This window comes from Aythya fuligula, chromosome 5 (genome assembly GCF_009819795.1).
Source record: "Aythya fuligula isolate bAytFul2 chromosome 5, bAytFul2.pri, whole genome shotgun sequence".
Taxonomy (NCBI): domain Eukaryota; kingdom Metazoa; phylum Chordata; class Aves; order Anseriformes; family Anatidae; genus Aythya; species Aythya fuligula.
The window spans coordinates 44,699,786-44,721,348 of NC_045563.1; the positions used below are offsets into that span (position 1 = coordinate 44,699,786).

Sequence of the window (21,563 nt, forward strand, 5' to 3'; positions counted from 1 at the left end):
GCTCTCCGGGCGGCCCCGCCGGTGCGGTTCAAGTGCGGCTAGGCCGGAGCACGGGGAGGGGGGGGCTCGCCGCCGGCTGCCCCCCCCGGGCCCTCCCTTTGCCCGCCGCCGCCGCCGCCAGGCGGGTGCCGGCGCCCCCCGGGGCGGGCAGAGCCGGAGCCGGTGCGCGGGCGGGCGGGGGGCGGTGTGCGGGGCCCGGCGGGGGGGCGGGGGCCGGGAGCGGGGTGCGCTGCCCCCCACCCCTCCATGAGCTCCGGCCGTCCCCCCCCGGCCGCCCCCGGGCACTTTTGTTGGGGGGAAGACCGCGCGCTATTAATCTGCGGCGCCGCTGACACGAATTGCCCGTAGCGGATTTGTTGTAGTAAAGTGAATCTTTCTAGAAGTGCCTGGTAGGAAACGGGAGTACAAGTTCATGTGATGTTACTTTGTGGTTCTTACAAAAGTCCTCGCAGCTCCGGTGCTGCACCGCCAGGAGATGCGTGCCCACAACGAGAGCAGCCGGAGGGGGTCGGGTGGGCTTTCTATTTCTTATTTTTTTTATCCCCTCTTTCTTTTTCCCCTTCGTCACTAGAAGGGAACTGATGGGTAAGGGGTGAGGAAGGTTCCTGGCTTGTCGTAAAAATGAAAATTAACATTTAGACAGCTTTTAAAAGTAGCTGGATCGTGTGTTGCTCAGTTTGTACTTCACAGCACGAGTAAGCCTGAAAAATATTTAACCAAAAATAAAGTGTTGGGGACTGGGTTAATTTTAATCTTAATTTCAAACTTTATTATTATTATTATTATTATTATTTTAATTTCAGTATGATCAGCTTCCAAACCCCACAGATTTTGTCTAGATAGCTATGTTATTTTTCCCAAGGAAGCAGGCTGCCCAGTATCAGGAATACATACATCTCATATTTGCTACTGAAGTGTTAGTGCGACGGTGTTGGCTGCATTAGTATTAACTGTTGCACTTTGACAAGGCTATATTGATATGTAGCCGAATTTGGAAGTACATGTAATGGGAAAACAGTGCATTCTCGGCAGTCAGTAAGTTAGAGATTCTCATCTTCAACTATAAATATTTTTTTAAACCTCCCCGTTTCAGGGGCTGTAGGGGCATTTCTACTGTGCTAATAACACTTATAGCAGCAGGCTTTTCTGCTGTAGAGTTCTTTGTTGGGAAAACAATTTGTATCAGTAAGTCCCGTCCCCCCCCTCCAGCCCCCAACACACAATTCCGCTGTCTTCTTCCTGAGAAAAGCACTATATTAGTACTAAGTGTATTTGCTAGGATAGCTTCAGTAATCTCTCCAGCAGAAGCATATTTGTGTGCCATTTTGGGAATTTCTCTGAGATAGGAATCTTGAAGATAGAATTAATTTCTAGGGGAAACTTCATAGCCTGTGCATGAGTGCTTTCTTTATCACCTGTCTCCATTTGGCATTCGGAGAAGGTAAATCAAAGTGCGCGATTTGTTATTCTGCTCCACTTGAGAGCCGAACTAAATAACACTTGGTCTGAAATTCTGATTGAAGTTGTAGGAGGATATACTGTATTTAATTTAATGCCCTTTAATAGCATCTTCTTGTTCAGCTCTGATGCTGTCATTTTAAAGGTTGGATTGGAGTAGTTTTTCCCTGTAGGGAGTGGGAGGAGTAATAATTTCAGGGGAAAAAAAGTAGTCTAAATTCCTAGAACACTAATAGCCCCAAACTTGGCCTAGTGTCCGAGCGGTTGCCTTTTGCCCTTAGGGTTCACTTTCTTACCATTCTTAATGATGCTCTGAACAGTTTAGGCATAAATATCGTACGTGCGAGTTGACGACATCTTTTGTACCAGAAATAATGTCAATCTACATGTTCTCTTAAAAAGTTTCTGAAAAGATACAACAATGTTTCAATACACAGGCCCTTGAGTTCTTTTCCTTTAAAATTCTGCAACGTGCTCCTGAAGTCTTCCGTGTAACTGTTTATTTTAGCTGTTTTGTACACATCCTTTCAGCTGTATGTGTCAAGCCACTTGAAACGCAGGCACATATAAGTTACTTAAGGGGTTTTGCAGGCTCTTTTCTTAGTTGCTACTTCAATAAACTAGTTCTCAAGATGAAGAATCCTGTGAGTGAACTTTGCATACGGTCTTTGTTTAGTATTCTTTTTGACAATATTTAGATAGAAGGTGTTGTTTTCCAGCAAGAGGTTAATAATTACAAAACAAATATAAAAGGTGTTAGTCTTTGATGCAAGCAAGCACTTGAGTTGTTTTGAAACTTTTCCACCTGTTTAGATTTTTGAAAGAATGTTTGAGAAGTTGCACACATAATTTGATTTTCTTTTAAACTATGAGTGTTAGCAAATTTTACAGTTCCAGTAGGAGTTTAGGGTTTTTCAATTGTGTGGATATATAACCAAGAAAATTAAATAGACAGAAGTGTCATGCATATGATATGCCAGCATTGATTTGTAAAGCATATCATAATATCAGAGTGCTATTGCTTTAAAGTGAAAGAGAAAAAAAAAAAAAAACACACACCTTTATTTTGGCATTTCTTTCTAGAGCATGAGCTTAAACATAGCAGTGATAAATGATGATATGCATTGTCTAACACTTGCTTTTATATAAATAGCTCCAGAAGATTGCTTAAATGATAATCGAAAATATGAAATAGGGTGGCCTTCATATCACAAGGCCAAGGGTCTACAAATGGAAAAACTGAAATAATGAAATATTTCCAAGGCAACAGACTGTCAACAAGAACAGTAATGCATGGGCATATCATAGAGCTACCAGAGAGGATATTAGATCTTATAGCTCTAGAGCCAGGAGTTATAATGACCTTTATTAAATAGAGCCCTCCCACATTACAACAATCTTTCCTATTTCTGATTTATGGATTAGCAGTCATACTACTCTTCATAATTTGAAACATTCTCCCACCATATTTGATTTGCTGCATTTTTCTCCACTGGAATCATACATTATTTAGAGCTTACATGAGAGTATTGATCAACAAAAGTTATATTACATATTTTCAGTAACTAATGGGATTCCGAATAACAAGGTTTTGTCTGCAGCACTGTTTCTGCATTCTTTACAGCACAACTTTTTTTTTTTTTTTTTTTTTTTTCTTACAAGTTATATCTAGTTAGCTTGTTTTATTCCATTATAGGAATACTGTATTGTAATCGTATGTTATTAATACATTTTAAATAATTAGAGAGTTATGATAACAGATTAAACCAGCACCCACAACTGTAGGTATTTTATAGAGAACATCAGGATATATTGTCAACATCCGTCTCCTTTTATTAATGTCTCGCTGGAATTTCAGACTCTAACATATTGGCAGTTTCAAATCACGTTTGTTTGAAACTTGGCACACAAGTTGCCAGCCCAGATGGGAATTTTACTGCGAGAGTGATGTAAAACAGTTGTTGAAAAATTGACGTTTGAGGCATTAGGTTCGTCAGCATTCTTACTAAAAAGTACAAATAGTTTAAATAAGTATATTTTTCATAAAACTATATTTATAATGGTACCTTCTTTATTGGAAAATGTATTCTAAGATAAGAATTTCAAATAGGTGATACTGAACATGAAAATTAAATCTTATAATTTCATAAAAAAATTGGGATTGATTCTGCTCTTATTGAGGTGAGTAGGATGAAGCCCTTTCACAAAAGTGGCAGGATTTTAATTTAGCATCAATTAAGTATTTTTTGTTGTTGTTGTTAAGTTTAATGTTATGAGATGTTTCCTGAAATCTCATCTCATGTGAGTGAACCTTACGATCAATCAGTCTATCAGATTCATTTTATATTATTGTCAGTGGAAACTCTTGCAGGTGTAAAAGCACCTCATGTGAGATGAGATTTCAGCATTAGTTGCGTTATTTTAAAATGAATTAAGTGAGCTTGTTCTGTGGGGTGTCAGCCTGGTAATTTGTTTCTATATTTTAATTTCAAGGTACATAGCCATGACTTTTCATTTCCCCCCCAATCATTTGTTTTGTTTTGTTTTGTTTTGTTTGTTTGTTTATGCTTAATGTTTGCCTTTTCGTTTTTGTTTTTGAAAGAGGCTGCCAAAGATTTATGGCCATAAGAGGAAATGTTTTGAAATTTTATTTCATAATAGCATTTTTTTCAATTTCTTTTTGTGTAATATTTACAAGCCTACTGCATGTAATTTTTAATATTCAAAGTCCCATTAGTGTGAATGAGGTGTGTGACTTTTTGTTTAATAGGACTTTGCATAGCAAGGATAATTTGTAATAACATTGCATTTTGCTGCATAAGATGTACCATAGTAAGAATAAAATGGTTGCTGCCGTGTCTTATATAACTAGAGCATTGTTCTGTGACTAGCTCGAGCAGTAGTTTTGCAACACACAAGGTCGTAGTCAATGAATAGCAGTGTTGTGCTATTGATTTGAACAGTAGTAAAAATATTCATTAATTTTGTATTCTATAGTAGACTATTACACGGGACAAAGAAGGTACGATAAGGGTAGGATAGTATTTGTGTCTGTAACTTGGCAGAACTGAACCCTGTCTTCGGGATAATATTGAGTTCAAGTTGTACCTTAATCTTTAAAAAGTCCCAAATGAAATTATCCCTATAATTAAAGTATACTCCAGGGAATCACAAGTAAGGATAAAAGTATTTTTACTATATAATTCAATAGATATGAATTTATTCTCAGTGAGATGACAATGACAAGCTTTAGCATACTTTAGTGGGAGGACTGGACTTAGCATCTGTGTATTATTATAAAACATGAAAGTCCTGAGATTCTCAAGTAAAGATGGAGCAGTCCTCAAGGAGATTCTGATCTCAGTCTGCTGCAGCCCAATAGTGAGAGTTATGTATCTTGCATGCAGGCAAGAGTCAGTCACATTATAGAACAAGTGATATGTAAGCAAGGATTTGAAATGGATTACCAAAAGCAGAGTTTTGAAGATTTGTTGCAGGCGATTTTTCCAACAGTTTGTGTGTTTTGTGTTTTGGACTTTCACTCTTAGGCCATTTCTTGCTGTTTGTCTGTTCCGGGGAACTTCTCATGGATGTCATTACAGCTGAAGAAGAATTTAGTATTAATGCTAAGTATTTCTGTAGCTATGTTGTTTTTGCGGTTGTTTTTGTTGATTTTTTTTTTTTTAAATGTAGCTTAGTGTGCTTAGAAAAAGCTGTCAACATTGTTATACATGTTTTACTGATGAGATAGTTATAAAACATTTTTGAAAACTATCAGAAGTGGCAGAAGACATCAATGTTAGTACTGGGAATAAAATTCCAGCCCCCATTTTGACTGCGTATTCAAAGATTACACTGCCTTCGTTAGAGGAATTTACATTTCTTTTAGAGGCAAAACCTCCACTGAAATAAAGTGCTTTCAGAGAATGGCTTGATTGCAACTTAAAATTAGCTGTTAGCTTGATATATAATAGAAGTTCTACACTTACGTTAAATAATTTAAGTGGAAAAGTACTGTTCCATTACCTGCAGGCATCTTAGGTTTACATATGTATATAGTGAACTTACAGGATGTGGTCTGAATAATATGTATGTATGTAATCTACAATAATGTCCCTGGAGCTTGGATTTTCTGAAGAGACTATTGGATTTAGGCATCTAACACGTACTGCATTTCAGTGAAATATGGGCACCTAAATCCTATAAGCCCCCTTTTAAATACTTGCCTGGGAATTTCGTCTCTAAGAGGCATTTAGAACAAGCTTCATTACACAATACATTGTTTTAAACTGAATTTTATTGAGTAATGAATAGTCTTTGAACAGTCCATTTGGATTAAATCCTAAAGGGTATAGTTTTGCTTGAATTTAGGCACAGAACTGATACATTTCTATTTTGTCTGGGGGAGGGGGGTGTCATCTGTTTTTCTTTTGCTGATGTTTCGTGTCTGAAAGTCATGTGCATATTCACATTTATGGTTGGTTTACTCACAGCGTAGGTTTATACGACTTAGGTGGCTCAGAATTGTCCTTCCAAGGCTGTAAATCATTTAGCTAAAGTGTGACATACCAAATTTGAGAAGAATGCTTGTTAGAAAGCTGTCTTTTCCCAGAGATGATGGGAAGCAGAATATGTTACTTTGTGGGAAAAAAATGTAAGTGGGCAGTCTTCACAGGTCAAGGTTGAGGTCAACAGAAAGAACTGAGTGACTGAATCTGTACAGTGCTGGCAGCAGGATTAAAAAGGGGGAAAAAAGTCTAAAAAAGAGAATAGCTGCCAGGGGTACTTATCCTTCAACCTTCACAGCTGCAAAAAAAGTAGCTGATTTTATTTGTCTGAGTATAGTCAGCTGTAGGATTGGCATGTTTGCTTTCCCTTTGCATAAATTACTAATAGTATGGACAGCAGGTTCTCAAAAAATTTACATTGAAAAAAAACCACCTGAAACAACAACAACAACAAAAACCAAACTGTTTTCTCTTGGTAGGTAAAAAATAGAAGATGAACATAAAAAGAGAAACAAATGCATTGGGCTGCTTTATTTATTCATTCTTTCTGAACTGCTACTCAGATGTACAAGAAAACTTGTATTTCTTGGGGAAAATCAAAACTACAGTAATTTTTTTCAATGGCTGAATGAGCTAGATAAATGGTACTCAAGTAGCAGTGTTTGAAGGATCCAAGTAGTTTACTAAAGTATCTTAATTAATTGGATGTTCTCTTTAATAGTGAGGCTTCCTGTTTATAGGGAGTGCTCTGTAACAAGAACATACATTTGATACGTAAATGATATATATGATTTGAGAAGGCCCATTTTTATTCAAGATCTATTTTTACTAAACAACTGCTTTAGGTTAATAAACAACAAGAAATAAATGGAGGTGACAGAAAATACAGACTTCACATAAGAGGAGCGATAGAGAAGATACAGCAGATTCCAGATCTTTCAGACATATATATGCTATTCCTTTTATTAGTCACTCTACTCACTTACACTCAGATTTTGAATCTGAGGTGCCGTCTTTCCTTTTATTCCTTTGTTAACACAAAGAAAAATGCTTTTTTATGGAATAGTGATTTGGAAACAGTTATTCCATGCAAACACTGCAGATTCCCTCTTCTCTTCAGAATGATTTGACATACTGAATGGGCATCTTTCATGGATGCTGAATGGAACACTCATTATTTAGATTCTTTCATCATTTAGGAAACATTTTGGAGTGATGACTTTCTTTTTTTTTTAAAAAAAAAATTTGCTTAATGGTTTTGCAATACTATTGCAAAGAAATATTTAAATCCCGTTCATTACTTATTTTTTATTGTGGTAATTACAATGCATCACAATATTTGTTTGGTTCAAACAGGAAAAAAGAACAAATTGACTAGGGAAAAGTGTCTTCTGTCTGATAGAGAACGTTAGAATATTCACCTGAAAAGCAAAATTAGAATTACTGTATATTTGTTCTGCTTGTTACTACTTGTGAGGAAAACTTTAAAGATATTCTACTGACTTGTATACACATTTACTGTAAAGTGTAGGCATATGTTGTATGTTAGATAGACACAGTATGTGTATTTGCTTGAAAGGAAATAATGCTAGTTGATTGTCTTCAGCATGCTATAAATGTCTTACTTTAGATAAAGTTAAATGTAAATACATGCATTGGAATGGCGATTTTTTTTTTCTAATGCTATGAGGGAAAAGTAGGCTCATCATTTTTTTTTTGCACATTTTTATTGTTCTGTGTAAATGTAATTTGTTAATCCTGTGAAATTTGTCATAGATAAATTTGCTTGGATTATCTTGTCACCACCGTATCTGCATTCTTTTGTTCATTGCTTATTCATAATTTAACAGTCTGGCAGTGAGCCTTTTTGGGATGCTCACAAAAGATATATGACCTCTACCAGCTGCTACTATAACCTGCAGAATGCACAGCAAGACATTAGAAACGTGAGGATTCCTCTACTGATTAAAGTGCTCTTCATTTAAACAGTCTGTTCATAAGAATCTCAGGAATCTTTGTGGATAGCAGTTTTGATTTTTCTTTTCTCATGAAATTAGTTCTAACATTTTTATTTTTTTTTTCCCCGAGTGGGAAAACTAACATTGAATCTTAAGATGGTGGTGCTTTGCTTTCAAATGGACTAATGGAAATTAAGTTCCTCATTATATATGCATATGTATACATAAGTGTGCATGTGCATATACACATTTGCATATGTCTTTACCTATCTCTCTGTATGAACACATATATGTATTTCCTGCAATTTTACACTGGGAGAAATTAGTACCAATCTGTATTATTTTAAAACTGGCTCTTCTATTAGGATATTTTTCAACGCATATTATCCAGTACTAATTTACAGCAGAATTGTCTGATTTAACCCCTCTTTAGCCCCAGCATCTTACAGATTGTATTGTGTAAATACTCAATATTATACAGTACACGAAAGACATTAAATAGAATGTTACTTGAAGTGTAACAACATTTTAGATTTTCATTATTCTCCTGACTCGGTTTAGCATATAAATTTTTTCCTCTTTTTACTTTTTTTTTTTCTTCTTATCTGCAGATCAGCTTGTGAGTAATGGCTAGTTTTTACCTCCCCTTTGTGCTGGCACATGATTATAGTTCAAAATAATTCATTGCTAATCCATGCAGTATTGGTTCATCTCCATCACTCTGTTTTGTGATTAGAGCCTCGGGCCTGTAAGAACATCCTTCTGCACAGTTTTCTGCCCTGATTTTCTTTGACTGCAACCCATATTTTAAACAGTTCTGTCATTACCATTCAGCCACCAATCCTTTTACATTTTTCAAAACTGTATCAATTACAAGAAATTAATATTTTGGAGGGGTTATTTTTCAGGAGTTTATGAAAAACACTTGTTTTCCACTGCAGTAAGTCTCCAGCAGTGGCATATAGGGTTTGGTTCATCTCAGTCGATGATGGAAATCTGACTTGAGTTTTTCATTTTTCCTTAGCAGTCTGAATTTCCTGTGTACTTATTTACATTAGGTGCCTCAAGAAGTCCAGGATCTTAAAAAAGAAACTGTGCCTTTATGAAACAGACTATTGTAGAAGAGTAATTACAACCTTGTCATTTTTAACACTACATTTCAAACAGTGCTGTTGTAAAATAAATCTGATGGAGGAACTTTTAAAATATATAGGGCCTGATCCTACCATGACCACTCCTGTTGAAGTCAGTGTTTATCAGGTCAGATATGAACTGATATGACATTAGAGCTGAGCTTACATGATATAATGATATCGTACCTTGATGAGTTTTAAATTTAATATTTCCAGATTATGAAGCAAATCCATCATTTTATTTCACATCAAATAATGCCAGTTTTATGAGAAGGTCATCCAAAAGATTTTTCAAGACTTTGTTTCAGCATTGAGTAGTCCTGTGTTCCTTTTAATAATTACTTTCATCTCATTGTAGCCGTGTGTTTGAAAGTGTAGGTCAATAAGGATGATCGCATTCAGAATTTCATGATCTGTGTAGTGGAACAAATTGAAAGCAAAGCCTGTATCAATCACTGTGAAGGGAGGGTTAATTGTTACTGCTTCTCAAGCCTCTGGACAGATAAACCAGTAATGAAATACTTATTGCTCTGATATGTGAATGGTTAAGGATGAAACAATGGAGACAGAAGCAGTCTTCAAAGATAACAAAAAAAAAAAAAAAGCAAAGAAAAAAGAATAATCTGGACTAAAGTAAGATACTGTATATGCTGTGTATTAACATTTTTATTTTTTTTGTTGTTTTTTTTTTTTTTTTCATCTAATACAGCCTTCTGGTAGTGATGTAAGACAGCAGAACATATTAGGTTTCTAAAGTGAATATAAAATATGAATTTAAAAGCTTTAATTATGCAAACAATTTAAAATAGTTTACATGATGTGTGGACCTTAGGTAAAAGTAACATTTCTATCATTAAGTGCTTTCTTTTCATTTCTTTGTTTTTCATTTGTGGTACTGTTAAGTATTTTTTTTTTCTTTTTCTTTTTAAAGCACAGCTGTATTTACTAAATTGAGTATGTTTTATTTCCTTGTGAAGTCATTTTAAAGCGTTTTGTCTACAGCCAACCAGGACACTAAAGGAGTGTTTAAAGATAGAAGCAGGAAAATAAAAATGAGTGCAAAAACAAATTATGATATTACAGTAAACATTTAACTATTTCTAGAATGTGAACTTAACATTTTAAACGTCTGTTAGTTACTTATATGTTGAAATATATGCAAAAATATTTAGCCAAATTGAAGTCTTAGGCCCATGACAATCATCTCAACACAGTGGGTAGTTCTGAAAATTAATGAGAATGATAATACTGTAAAGACTGTTCCAGAGTTTGCCCAAATTCATTATCTAAGACTCTTGTTAAGAACATCTCAAAGAATTTTAACCAGGAAAATATATTAATGGTTCAAAAGCATTTTTCAAAACGGTGATTTATAAAAGTATAATGGAATTATATATGCAAGAGCTATAGTTAGAAACACAAATAACACAGGAGCAGCACATTATGAAGGAATATTTTCCAATAGCTGAGGTACTTGGCTTTGATTTTGTCCATAGGTGTCAACCTCTCCATATTGATTTATATTTTGGGATGGAGGAAATGAAAAAGTGAAGGCAAGTTACAAAAATATATGTTTGTGACTCCTTGTTAGCTACTTAATGAGGCCTTTAGCTGCTAAAAAGCTCAGTAAAGTAATTAATTTTAGAACTGGTATAAATGTCTTTTAGACAATTGAAAAGCACTTTTAGGAGGACGGGTGATGAGACACATCTTTAGATTTCTCTTCAGAATGTTAAGAATTTCCTGTTGCCTGTTTCCTGATGGGATTGACGCAGCTGTGTATCATATGGAATGAAAGAGGAACTGAGTGCCTGACTTTGTTTTATGCAAGTTCTTTATTTAAGAAAATGTATGTGTTGATTTTGCTTTTTTTTTTTTCTTTTCTTTCTTTTTTTTTTTTTTTTTTTTTTAACCAGTTCCCTCATATAAATGCTATATGCAAAATTATCCAAGTGGGAGCTAATTATAATTAATTTATCTATTTTCTAAGGGATTGTTAATAACTGAAGTTATTATATTAGTTAGGAATGCTCTCCTTTTCTTTTCTTTTCTTTTCTTTTCTTTTCTTTTCTTTTCTTTTCTTTTCTTTTCTTTTCTTTTCTTTTCTTTTCTTTTCTTTTCTTTTCTTTTCTTTTCTTTTCTTTTCTTTTCTTTTCTTTTCATGTGCAATGAGAACGTGGAATGCTTGGAAGATTAATATGTCGTTTCCATTTGTGTTTTCAGAAGTTATTGATATACAGGAGTGTGTGCAAGTATGTGAGTATGCATGTGTAGTCATTGGAAAATAGATCAGTTTATAGAGTTTCTTACTCATTTTGTCTGTTTTGAAATCTGTAGCACATTTATACAACAATTTTCATGGAAGATGAGAATGCAAAATAGAGAAAAATGTGAGGATCCAAAATTTTTTTAAATAGTAATTTTTGTCTAGGCTGTCCCACTTCATGGACAGATTCTTTGAAGAGAACTCATGGTGATAAACTGCATTAATTACATTTTCCAGTTATTACCATCCATGGTGAGATGAAGCTTAACAGAAGGTGGCTAACCTGGTTAACTGATCTGGGGATGGGTGGAGAAAAAGAGGTGCAGATCCATAGCAGTGGGGCCATCCTTCTACTTGCAGCACAGTTCCTGCTACAGGCAGGAGCTGTTTTGTAATGTTGTGTGGTACTCAGTTCAGTTAGGATTCATACTACCTCAGTCAGTTTAACTTCTGCTCAGAAGGCTGTATAAGGCAAATTTAGTTGCTATACAAAAAAATCCTAGTAAATGCAGTGATAAAAATAAGGCTGCTTAGTAAAGTACAGTGGTCCTATGCTACTGAAGCAGAACCAAACAAAAATGTTGAGTACATTAAGTGAGCAGAGGTGGATGCAACTAAGAGGAGTGATTGCAGTATTGCTTCTGAGAATGTCTGCCATACAAGATATTGACTTCCAAATCATTGAGTGTATTCTACTTTCAATATTAAGCTTTGATCCTCTCAATCTGTCAACCAGCTTTGAAAAAGTTGACCATGTCCCTGTTCTTTTTGCCCTGTGACTTCTCGACTAATGTCGTCTTTCTGCTGTCTTTCGATGTTTTAATCATTTCAGTGCATCCTTTGGAGGATCTTTCTCATTCTCCACCCAGCTTCAAGTGGGAGTTCTGTAACGTGTTGTCTCTCAGCCGCCCCCATTCTTTTCCCTCATTTTGCTCTTCATCTTTGCATAATCTTATGTGGAAGCACAATTAAACTCTCATCTCTTTGCAGATGATTCACAGGCCTAAGGCATTTCTACCTCAGTGAAAGCATAGCCTCACTTCTCTGTCATCTCCTCCTTTATTTCCTAGCTTACACTTTCATAGTCAAAACAGATCTCCTGGAGTTCTTTTTCGAAACCCTACATCTACTTTTTAGAGATAACACTGCCATGTTGTCTCATAGGACAAGCACATAACTTGGCAGTCTCACTGATGCACACCTCTCCCTCATAGCTTAGCAGCAATTGAAAAGGTAAATAGAATATTTCAAATTGGTGTGGAAGAAATAAAAAAAGAAACATAAATCATAAACACTGGTATAATTATGCCAATCTATAAATCCACAGGGTGTGCAGTCAATGTATTGTGTGTACTTTTGTTCAATTCAGAATTATTTCAAAAAGATACTGTAGTTCAAGGTAAGGCTATTAAGATTGATAAGATATATGGAAGGAGTTTTGTCAGAAGAGTAGTCAAATAAACTAGGATATTCCATCTTGGAAAAAAGATAAATGAGTTAAGTGGTCTATAATATCGTGCAAGGCCTGAAGAAGGCAATCAGGGAACAATCATTAATTAATATAATGAGAACAAGGAAACATCATTTAAAATTCTCAGGAAACAGTTAAAACATATAACAGAAGTTGCTCCCTCTCTTCTTTTTTTCCATTTTCTCCCATAATGTGCAATTAAATGGCGGAATTCCTTGCCTACGGATGCTTTAGAGATCAAAATGTAAACAGGTTTAAAAATGAATTGGGCATTACTCTGTTATGTCTTTGAGTGGTTATTAACATGACGGTGTTGAGGCAACTCTACTTCAGGAAGTTCTTCCACAGCTGATGTCTGGATGCCGATGTGGGATATCAGGGAAAGGAACACTGTCGGTGCTGTATATTTTTACTGGCCTGTTATAACTGTTCTGGTTTGTTCTTAAGGTTCCTTGCATTCAGACAACATCCATGTCTGGCAGGGTTTTTCTGCCTAACATTCCTGCTATGTGTGTCTTCTTGCTTACTCTTCAGTTAAATGCTCATCCTCACTACCAACGAGGATTATTCTTTTTACAGCCCTATCTGTCTGAAGCCCTTTTACAGAGTTCACTTTCAGAGTGACAGACTGTCACTCTAATCATGTCTTTGTATATCTTCACTGGCTGTGGTGGCTCCATCAAATATTAGCAACTTGCCATAAATATCAAGGCCTTCCTTCTTCACCTGGCTGTATCTTAGTTACTATTTCTATCTGTTGACCTTATCCTTCAAGTTACAAGACCAGCCCTGCTTACTACATTTGCAAATACACATTTTCATGCCACCCCTTATGCTTGGTCCAGGACTCCTTTATAACTAAACTTTTTGATTTAGTTCATTACTTCATCTCTCCTGCCAAGATGTCTTTACCTGAGATGCCTACAGAAGTACGGGAGCATCAAGCTACTTGTAACAAGATATCATTACTTGTGCTGCTAGCTGTCCTTGCCTTATTGGTTCTAAATACTTTCCTGTTCCTTATCTTATCTGATACTTGCACTGTAAGATATCTAGTGCTAGGGACAGGGTTTTGTTCTTTGTCACTTGGTTACCTAGTGGATGTGTTAATACTAGAGTTACTGCTGTTAATCTGAAAATTTTTGTTAATAAAAATAATAATCATCATCATCATCTTCATATTTTACAAATCTTTACTTTTCTATGTGCTTGGTTGATCTGGGATTCTGAGGGCCTGTAAGTGAAAATGATGTCTTAAGTGTGTTGAAATGTGAAAAGCTTTTCTGAATTTCAGAGGAGACAGGACAAATTAATACCTAGAAATCTACTAAATGTTACTGAACACAGAAATTAATCTATTTGAGAAAACATCTGCACTGAAAATGACTGGAGAATGTGGGTGCTTGGACAGAATATCACTTTTTTTTTTTTTTTTTTTTAATTGTTCCTTGAAACTGCTTTTGGGGATTGCTGGAGATGAGATATAGGAAATATGATTCTGACACAGTACGCTTGTTCTTATATTGTTGTGTAGAATGTTTCTGGAAGCTCTGGTGAGTCTTTTTGGTGTTCCTCACACTTAGGAAATCATTGAAGAAAAAGGCATCAGCTAAGTAGTTTTGGCTAGTTTTATTTGTGGCGTATTTCATAAAAGGATGTGAGATGTGTCACAACGTAATGACAGTGCTCCTTGGTGTATTTTTCTCTCATATTGATATGACTAAGCAAATTTTGTCAAAGCTTTATAATATCAGTTCCCATAGAATTACTGTATTTATGCCAGTTTTAGAGATAGAACTGACCAATTATTTTCCCAAACACGTAAGCTTGCATACTGGCAGAGCATGGCTGACTAAACCCATAGAGGTGGGATGTGACCCGCTGAATTATCCCTTACAAGTGAAGGAAGGCTGAGTGGAGGTGGGAAAGGGCAATGTGCCTGTAAAGCTGATGGAATAATGCAGTATCAGTTTCATAAAATGAAATCCCTTGTAACTTTTTCCAAAAAGTAATTTTGATTTTAAAAATTACTGCCTCCATGCATGGAATATCTAAAGGTACCTCATCAGAGAGTGTTGGTCTGGAGAACTTGCTCAGGCAGGGTCAGGTAGAGCAGGCTGTCCAGGACTGTGTCTGGCCAGGTTTTGAATATCTCCAGGGAAAGATATTCAACAGTGTCCCTGACCAACTTGTAGTGTCTGACCATGTCATGGCAAAAAAGATTTTCTTAATATTTAGAAGTATATTCCTGTCTTTGCCTTATTTCTCTACACCTTTGACTCCATTTTCTTTGTGATGTCACATTAGATAGCTGTAGACAGAAATGAGATCTCTTCTTCACCCACTGTTGTTAAGGCTGAATAAGCCCACTTCTCTCAACTTCTCCTGGTGCATTATGTACTGCAGTCTTCTCAAGTATCTTGGTGGTTTTCTGCAGTAGCTCACTCCAGTATGCCCCCGTATTTCTTGTAGAGACACCCAAACTGGACACAGTACTCCCAATGCAGTTTCACAAATGCTGAAAAGAGAGGAAAAAATATAATTCCACCTGCCATGTACAGTCTAGTTAACATAGATTCACAGCCAGTTGGCCTTTTGTGCTGCGAGGGTACTACACACTGATGAGGTCCACTACAGGCTGGAGATCTGTTGTTTCTTATGGACTAGACTACCTCTACTGTTTTCCACTCAATAGTAAACACCAGTTTTATGGATTTTAGTAGAATATACTCAATTTGAATGTGAGATTTGTGACAAAAATGTTAAGGGTGAGCCAGTAGCAGCAGTTATTTTTGATGGCAGAATTAACCTTGATTAAAAGATATAGTACAGCAGATGCTCAATCTTCAGCTGTGATCAGGTTTGTTATTTCTGATACTGAATACCATGATTCAGGGATTGTATGTTGAGTACAAGTGATAGAAATTCACCTGCAATGAAACAGTGGAAGTGAGTGAACATCTACAGGAGAAAGATTGAATCTGATTCTTTTAAAATGCTGTGAAACATCATATGTACTAAGATTATGGCTGTGGCATAGTCCACATGATAATGAGCGTATTCTGTAAGGGAGAAATCTGTGGAAGTTACTAATCAGGGTCCTTGTCTTATGCCCAGCATTAAACAAAGCTGTTTTGGCAACTGTATAATTCTGTTTATTCCTCTTATACTTTACATTGTGGACGGGTAATGGTAGCATGCTACAGACATTCAATAGCATTACAGGTTCAGGCTGAAATAAATTTCTGCATTTTAAAAACTGTTCATAAGCAGTGCCTTGAGCATCAACAGGTCTCCTGCCATTTCAGATTTTTATTTATTTATTTATTTATTTATAGTTAGTACATGTATATCCATTGGCATTCTGTAAAACAAACAAACAAGTTCTATACTGTAGGTGATAGGTCATTTGACATCAGCTAGATTTTTTTCAGAGGTCCACTAGGTTTTCATAAAGGAGAAGCTGAAAATGGACAATTAATAACAGGAAGAAATACTTCCATTAGAAATATACATAAGAGAAAACTGCAAATAACTTCAAAAACCTCATGAAAGTTGCAGCTTGTGGCATTTGGGTTAGCTATGTCTGATGTGTCTCCAAGAGATATGGGATGCTTCAAGAATGGAAAAAATAGGATTAAATATTAAAATTTCCCTTCATGGTGAAGGAATGTTTTACATCACATTGGCAGTGTAGAAATGCACAGAATAAAGTGGAGTGGATGAATAATTTTTAACAACTGCTTCTGGACATTTAAAAAGAGCTCCTGCAAACATCTAGCACTTCAAAGCCTGATTTTTCAACCAGTGTTGCAGCTCATGTTGATGCCTGTTATTGACCTGGAAACAGTATTACGACAAGAAAAGAAATCCGTGTACTGTGGGAGTAGCAAGCTGCTGAAGAAATGCTTGCTGCTCAAATGGGCATCACAGTCTCAAACATTTTATAAGATTGGCATTTTGTTCTTCAAATGGATCATAAAGGATTACACTGGCTGCAGAACATTAAAGACCACTATACATATAATAAGATGGTGATCTACATTCATGATTTTAGTGTTTGGAATAAAACATGTCATAACACAAACTTGCATGCTTGTGCTCATTTCTGTCCTTACAGTTGAAGCACTGTGCTTGTGTGTGGGAGGGCTGAAAAGAAAGAAAGAAAAGTTCTCAGGTCAAGCTGACCTTTGTGAGTAAGGAAATGTCTTCATGAAGAAGAGGTAAAATTTACTAAGGGATTGGACTTCTTCATTTGTGGAGAAGAGGATCCCAAAGGGAATCTCTGAGGGGAAGAGTTACCTTCTAAATGGAAGAATTACGGAGTTTTACAGAGTTTTGTAGAGCTGCCCAACATTTTCTAGAAGGACCAGATCACAGGTACTGAAAATTTGTTCCTCTAATCTCATGACTGGGTTGAGTAGAAGAAAAGGAAGGTATTTTAATTTGCAGAAGAGAAGATTTGCAGGTTAGTCATTGGGGCAACTTTTTGTCGGGAAAGCTTTTTAGCCTCCAGCTGGAATTATTCAGGACTGTATATGATGTGGACAATTCTCACTTCTTCTCCTGATCCCACAAGCAAAACACATCCATTGTGTCATGACAGAGTCATATATGGCTGAAGCACTGTGTGCATATTTCTTTATGTGACAAGACTGGACACGTTAAGTGACTAGTGTGGGGATCTACTTAGTGTCGTCCCTGTTCTTACAGAATCCTAGACATGGACAAAGACAAGGCTTTATGCCTGTTAAATGATTTGATGAACTTGATTGCTGTCCACATATTGTCTACTCTAAGCTCTCTTGTTAATGAAGGTGAAGACAGGAGGCAAGACAGGATTTTCTATATTTTATCACAAAAGTATTCATTTGTAAAGAAATGGAAACATGCATTCATAAAGTACTGCCAGTTTATCCATCAAGACAGGTGGACAGAAGAAAGTATAGGTGGCTGACTGGAGGTTACACTAGGAAGCAGAGGCAGAACAGAGTGTAAATGAGAGACCAAGCCTTGAATGTTCAATGGTGTCCAGCAGTTGGTGGTTTATAGATGATACATTTCATTTTGGAAGGTAAATGTATTATAATCAAAAGCTGGAATAAACACCTTTAAAAAGAAAAGAAAATTGGTATGATTTTATGCTTTTTATGAGTTCATGCTTTTCATGACTTTTAAATTGGCAGGAGAATCCTGAACAGGTTTCCACTGTAGACCCAACTCCCTGTTTTCAAATAGAAGTATAATGTGCAGTGCAACATGCAATATAATACTATTTTTAATTCATTTGCAAAGTTTTTGAAATTATTTCACAATAGAGTGAGCTAAAATGAAATGTAGTTTCACCTGTTTATCCACCTGGTGTGAATAGATTCTCCCTCCCTCCCTCCCTCCCTCCCTCCCTCCCTCCCTTCCTTCCTTCCTTCCTTCCTTCCTTCCTTCCTTCCTTCCTTCCTTCCTTCCTTCCTTCCTTCCTTCCTTCCTTCCTTCCTTCCTTCCGTCCTTCCTTCCTTCCTTCCTTCCTTCCTTCCCTCCTTCCTTCCTATTGATTACCTTAGTCACATATTAGTGATGGTGAAGGTTTATTCTTTGTGCTTGTTCAGCTTGGAAACATTGGACAGAGGAGGTAGACTTAATAATAAGTAATAATAATAAAATCTTTGCATATGCTGTGAGTTGTTAATCTTTGCACTTCCTATTGTAAACTATGAGATGGTAGCTGCATACAATGTCACAGGGCTTGTTAAACTGAAGCCTTTAATAATAGAATAAGTGTTTTTAAAATCTTCGTATATACTTAGAGAATACTGAAACTCTTTTATTGTATTTAAAATACATGGAAGCTATCAAATTGCAAGAAACTTTTTTCTGTGGAAACAATATATTCATCATTACAATGGAACTGCACAAACCACTTCATAAAGTGCTAAACAGATATTTAAAAAGTGCCTTGTAATAATACCAGTGATATACCTCTCTTAATGAGATTGTTTTAAGATCAAATATTGACAGATACATTTTAACACTGTTTCACATTATGTCAAACTTGAAATTTATTGCCCCTGGAGAGCTCTTAAAAACTTTTTTTTTTTCTTTTTTTTTTTTTTTTTTTTCCAACAAGCTGTTTTTTCTTAGTATAAAGTACTGGATTCTGGAAGATGAGATTTGAGTATTTAATCAAGAGAAAATCTCAACTATGCATAGGGCCAGCAGCTTTAAACCCATAGAGTTTTGAATGCTTAGTGTTGAGTTTTTACCTCTATGGTATGATTTGTCAGAAAAAGGACTTTTTTTCTGTACATTTCTCAATATATATATATATATATATATTTTTTTTTTTTTTCAGGTAGTGTCATCATCAAATTATTTGATGATAGCTTAATGGCTTCTTTGCTGACACATGTAATGTAAGGTGTTCATTGATTTCATTTATTTGAGTTCTTGTTGAACTATAGATCATTTTTTGTCCACAGAGACAGCAAAACACTTATTTATCAGGAAAATGTAATGCTGAAATAACATGTATTTAACTTTTGGTAAACTAATATCCCTTGTATAGAACTGAACTAGAAAAGTAATAATAAACCTTCTGAAACAGTTCAAAAGATAAATTTATCGCTCTTGTTCAAAGTGAATCTATAAAAGATAGTTCACTGGCTGCCTCTTTAGAAGGTAAAGTTGATAAAATTTATGAAGCAGATTAAGTTCTATGTTTAATAAAATATGTCTATAATATATGTAAACCAATCCTGTCAATTGTCTTCTATTTAGAGGGAAGGTTTTTGTTTCTCAAAAAACTTGCAATTCAGATATATGTTTTCATACACCTAGATTTTGTGGTTAAGACTAAATAAGTTATGGTGGGTAAATAAGTATATACGTGTATATTCCATGTAATAAAGATTCATATATTAATAAATGTAAGAGATCCAGTTACTAACAATGGCAAGGAGAAATAGTATTAAGTCCATCATAAATAATTCCCTTCCCAGGAAGCACAAAGCTTCTCTTAGATGTTTTTACTCCATGCCTGCAGAAGAGGTATATGTTGGAATGTGCAGTAATGGATCCATCAGCATTTACACCACTTTTTCTTATTAGAAGGGTGTTCATTACTGTTGTAGTGATGAATTTACTACTGTTTGCTGTAAAATAATTTGCCAGATTTGTATTATATCACTAAGTTAATGTGAATCAGCCCTAAATGATTTTTTAGAGAGTTTAGCGGTGCAGCAGAAATATGCTAAAGCTTTTGAGAGCTTTTAATGGAAAATTCTAGTCTAAAGATTAAAAGAAGAAACTTCAGGTTGTCTGTTGATGGGCAGCATTTACTCATGCAGTGATAAATAAATTGCTGCAGTTACGTCAGTTAATTTATCTGAACTGATTAAAAGGGTGGAAATAATTAAATAGATTAAACAAAAAAAAGGTTAATATTATAATGATTATCCTGGAAATTGAAATTAATTCCTGGAATATTTTCATTTCTTATCAGTAATGGTACCTAAAAATCTAATGGAGGTTCTAATGTAAATGAGGTCAAATATTCATATTGTCAGAGAAGGAGTTTATATATACTCACAAAAATAATTGGAGTAGCATTAGGGAAGGTCTGCTTGTCAGACATACTGAGAAATCATACAAACCAAAGAGTTTGAGGGAGAATCTGTGCGACTCTTTAATCTTGCACATAGATCAAAATCCAAGCCTATCCAAAGTGATTTGATTTGATCCATTGATATTAAAATCTTCAAGAGAGCAGCGGTATCTAGTGTTCTTCCATTTAAAGTGGATGCAACAGTAACAACAATGTCAAAATGATTGAAATTTGCATTTTCCAGGCTTTAGTATTGCACTGGCAGTATCAGAGTGGATTAGTCATGAGCTCTCTTCTCTCTGATAGAAAGTACTCAGAAAAAAAGGTGTAAACTGTGAGTCATTTTTTGCCATTAGTTATATCCAAACAATTCCACTGGTGCTAATGAAGTTGCAGAATGCAATTGAAAATAGAAATCGGTCCTCTACCATTGAACCTTAATATATATTCTAAAAATGTTTTCTAGGAAAAATAAATTAGTTCTACCAATAATTTAAGAAAAGAATGGGGGTTGCTTAGCTTTAGGTTACAGTCTTGATGGGGTGAACACTTTTTGCCTCAAAGTTTGGTGATTATTTGATTAACACACTGGTGTTGATTTTCAGTTTATCAGTGAGATGCCCCCAAGGAGAAATGAAATTGAAAAAAAATGATTAATTGCTGCTTATAATTAAACACATAGAAATTAAAAAAGAATAGTATTGATATTTTATTTTATTTTAATGCTGGACTCTTGGGAGACAAGATTAATTGAAAGAAGAAAGAGAAGCAAGCCCTTAAGGCTGGATAATGTATTGCTTTCAATTTCACTTGCTAGTATAAACAAAGCAAATGCTAAAGTTGTTCAAGATATTGAAACTTGGGCCTATTTAAGTGAAAATCTTCAGTAAGTCCTAGTAAATAATATAAAATTACTAGGTTAAGAGAAATGCTGCTTTAAAGTAAGCCAATAAACAATGAGCAATTATTTAAAGTTGCAGGGTAATATTTTCAAAACAGTCAAAGTCATTCAGGACCTTAAGTCTTATTTCCAGATATGATTTATGTACAAAAACTTTAATCTCATTGAAAAGCACGAGGATATGTAGGTACTTAAGGGCCTGTTTTGAAAAATGAAACTTTGGTTTCCAAATCAATACTATATTTAATTGTTATCCACTAGCAATAAAATG

General features: G+C 35.4%; 1 protein-coding gene across 4 annotated transcripts in view; it reads left to right on the forward strand.

Annotated features, from left to right (window-relative positions):
- Window positions 1-21,563, forward strand: part of NPAS3 (neuronal PAS domain protein 3) — a 611,440-nt gene that overhangs the window by 4,619 nt on the left and 585,258 nt on the right. The window lies entirely within an intron of this gene.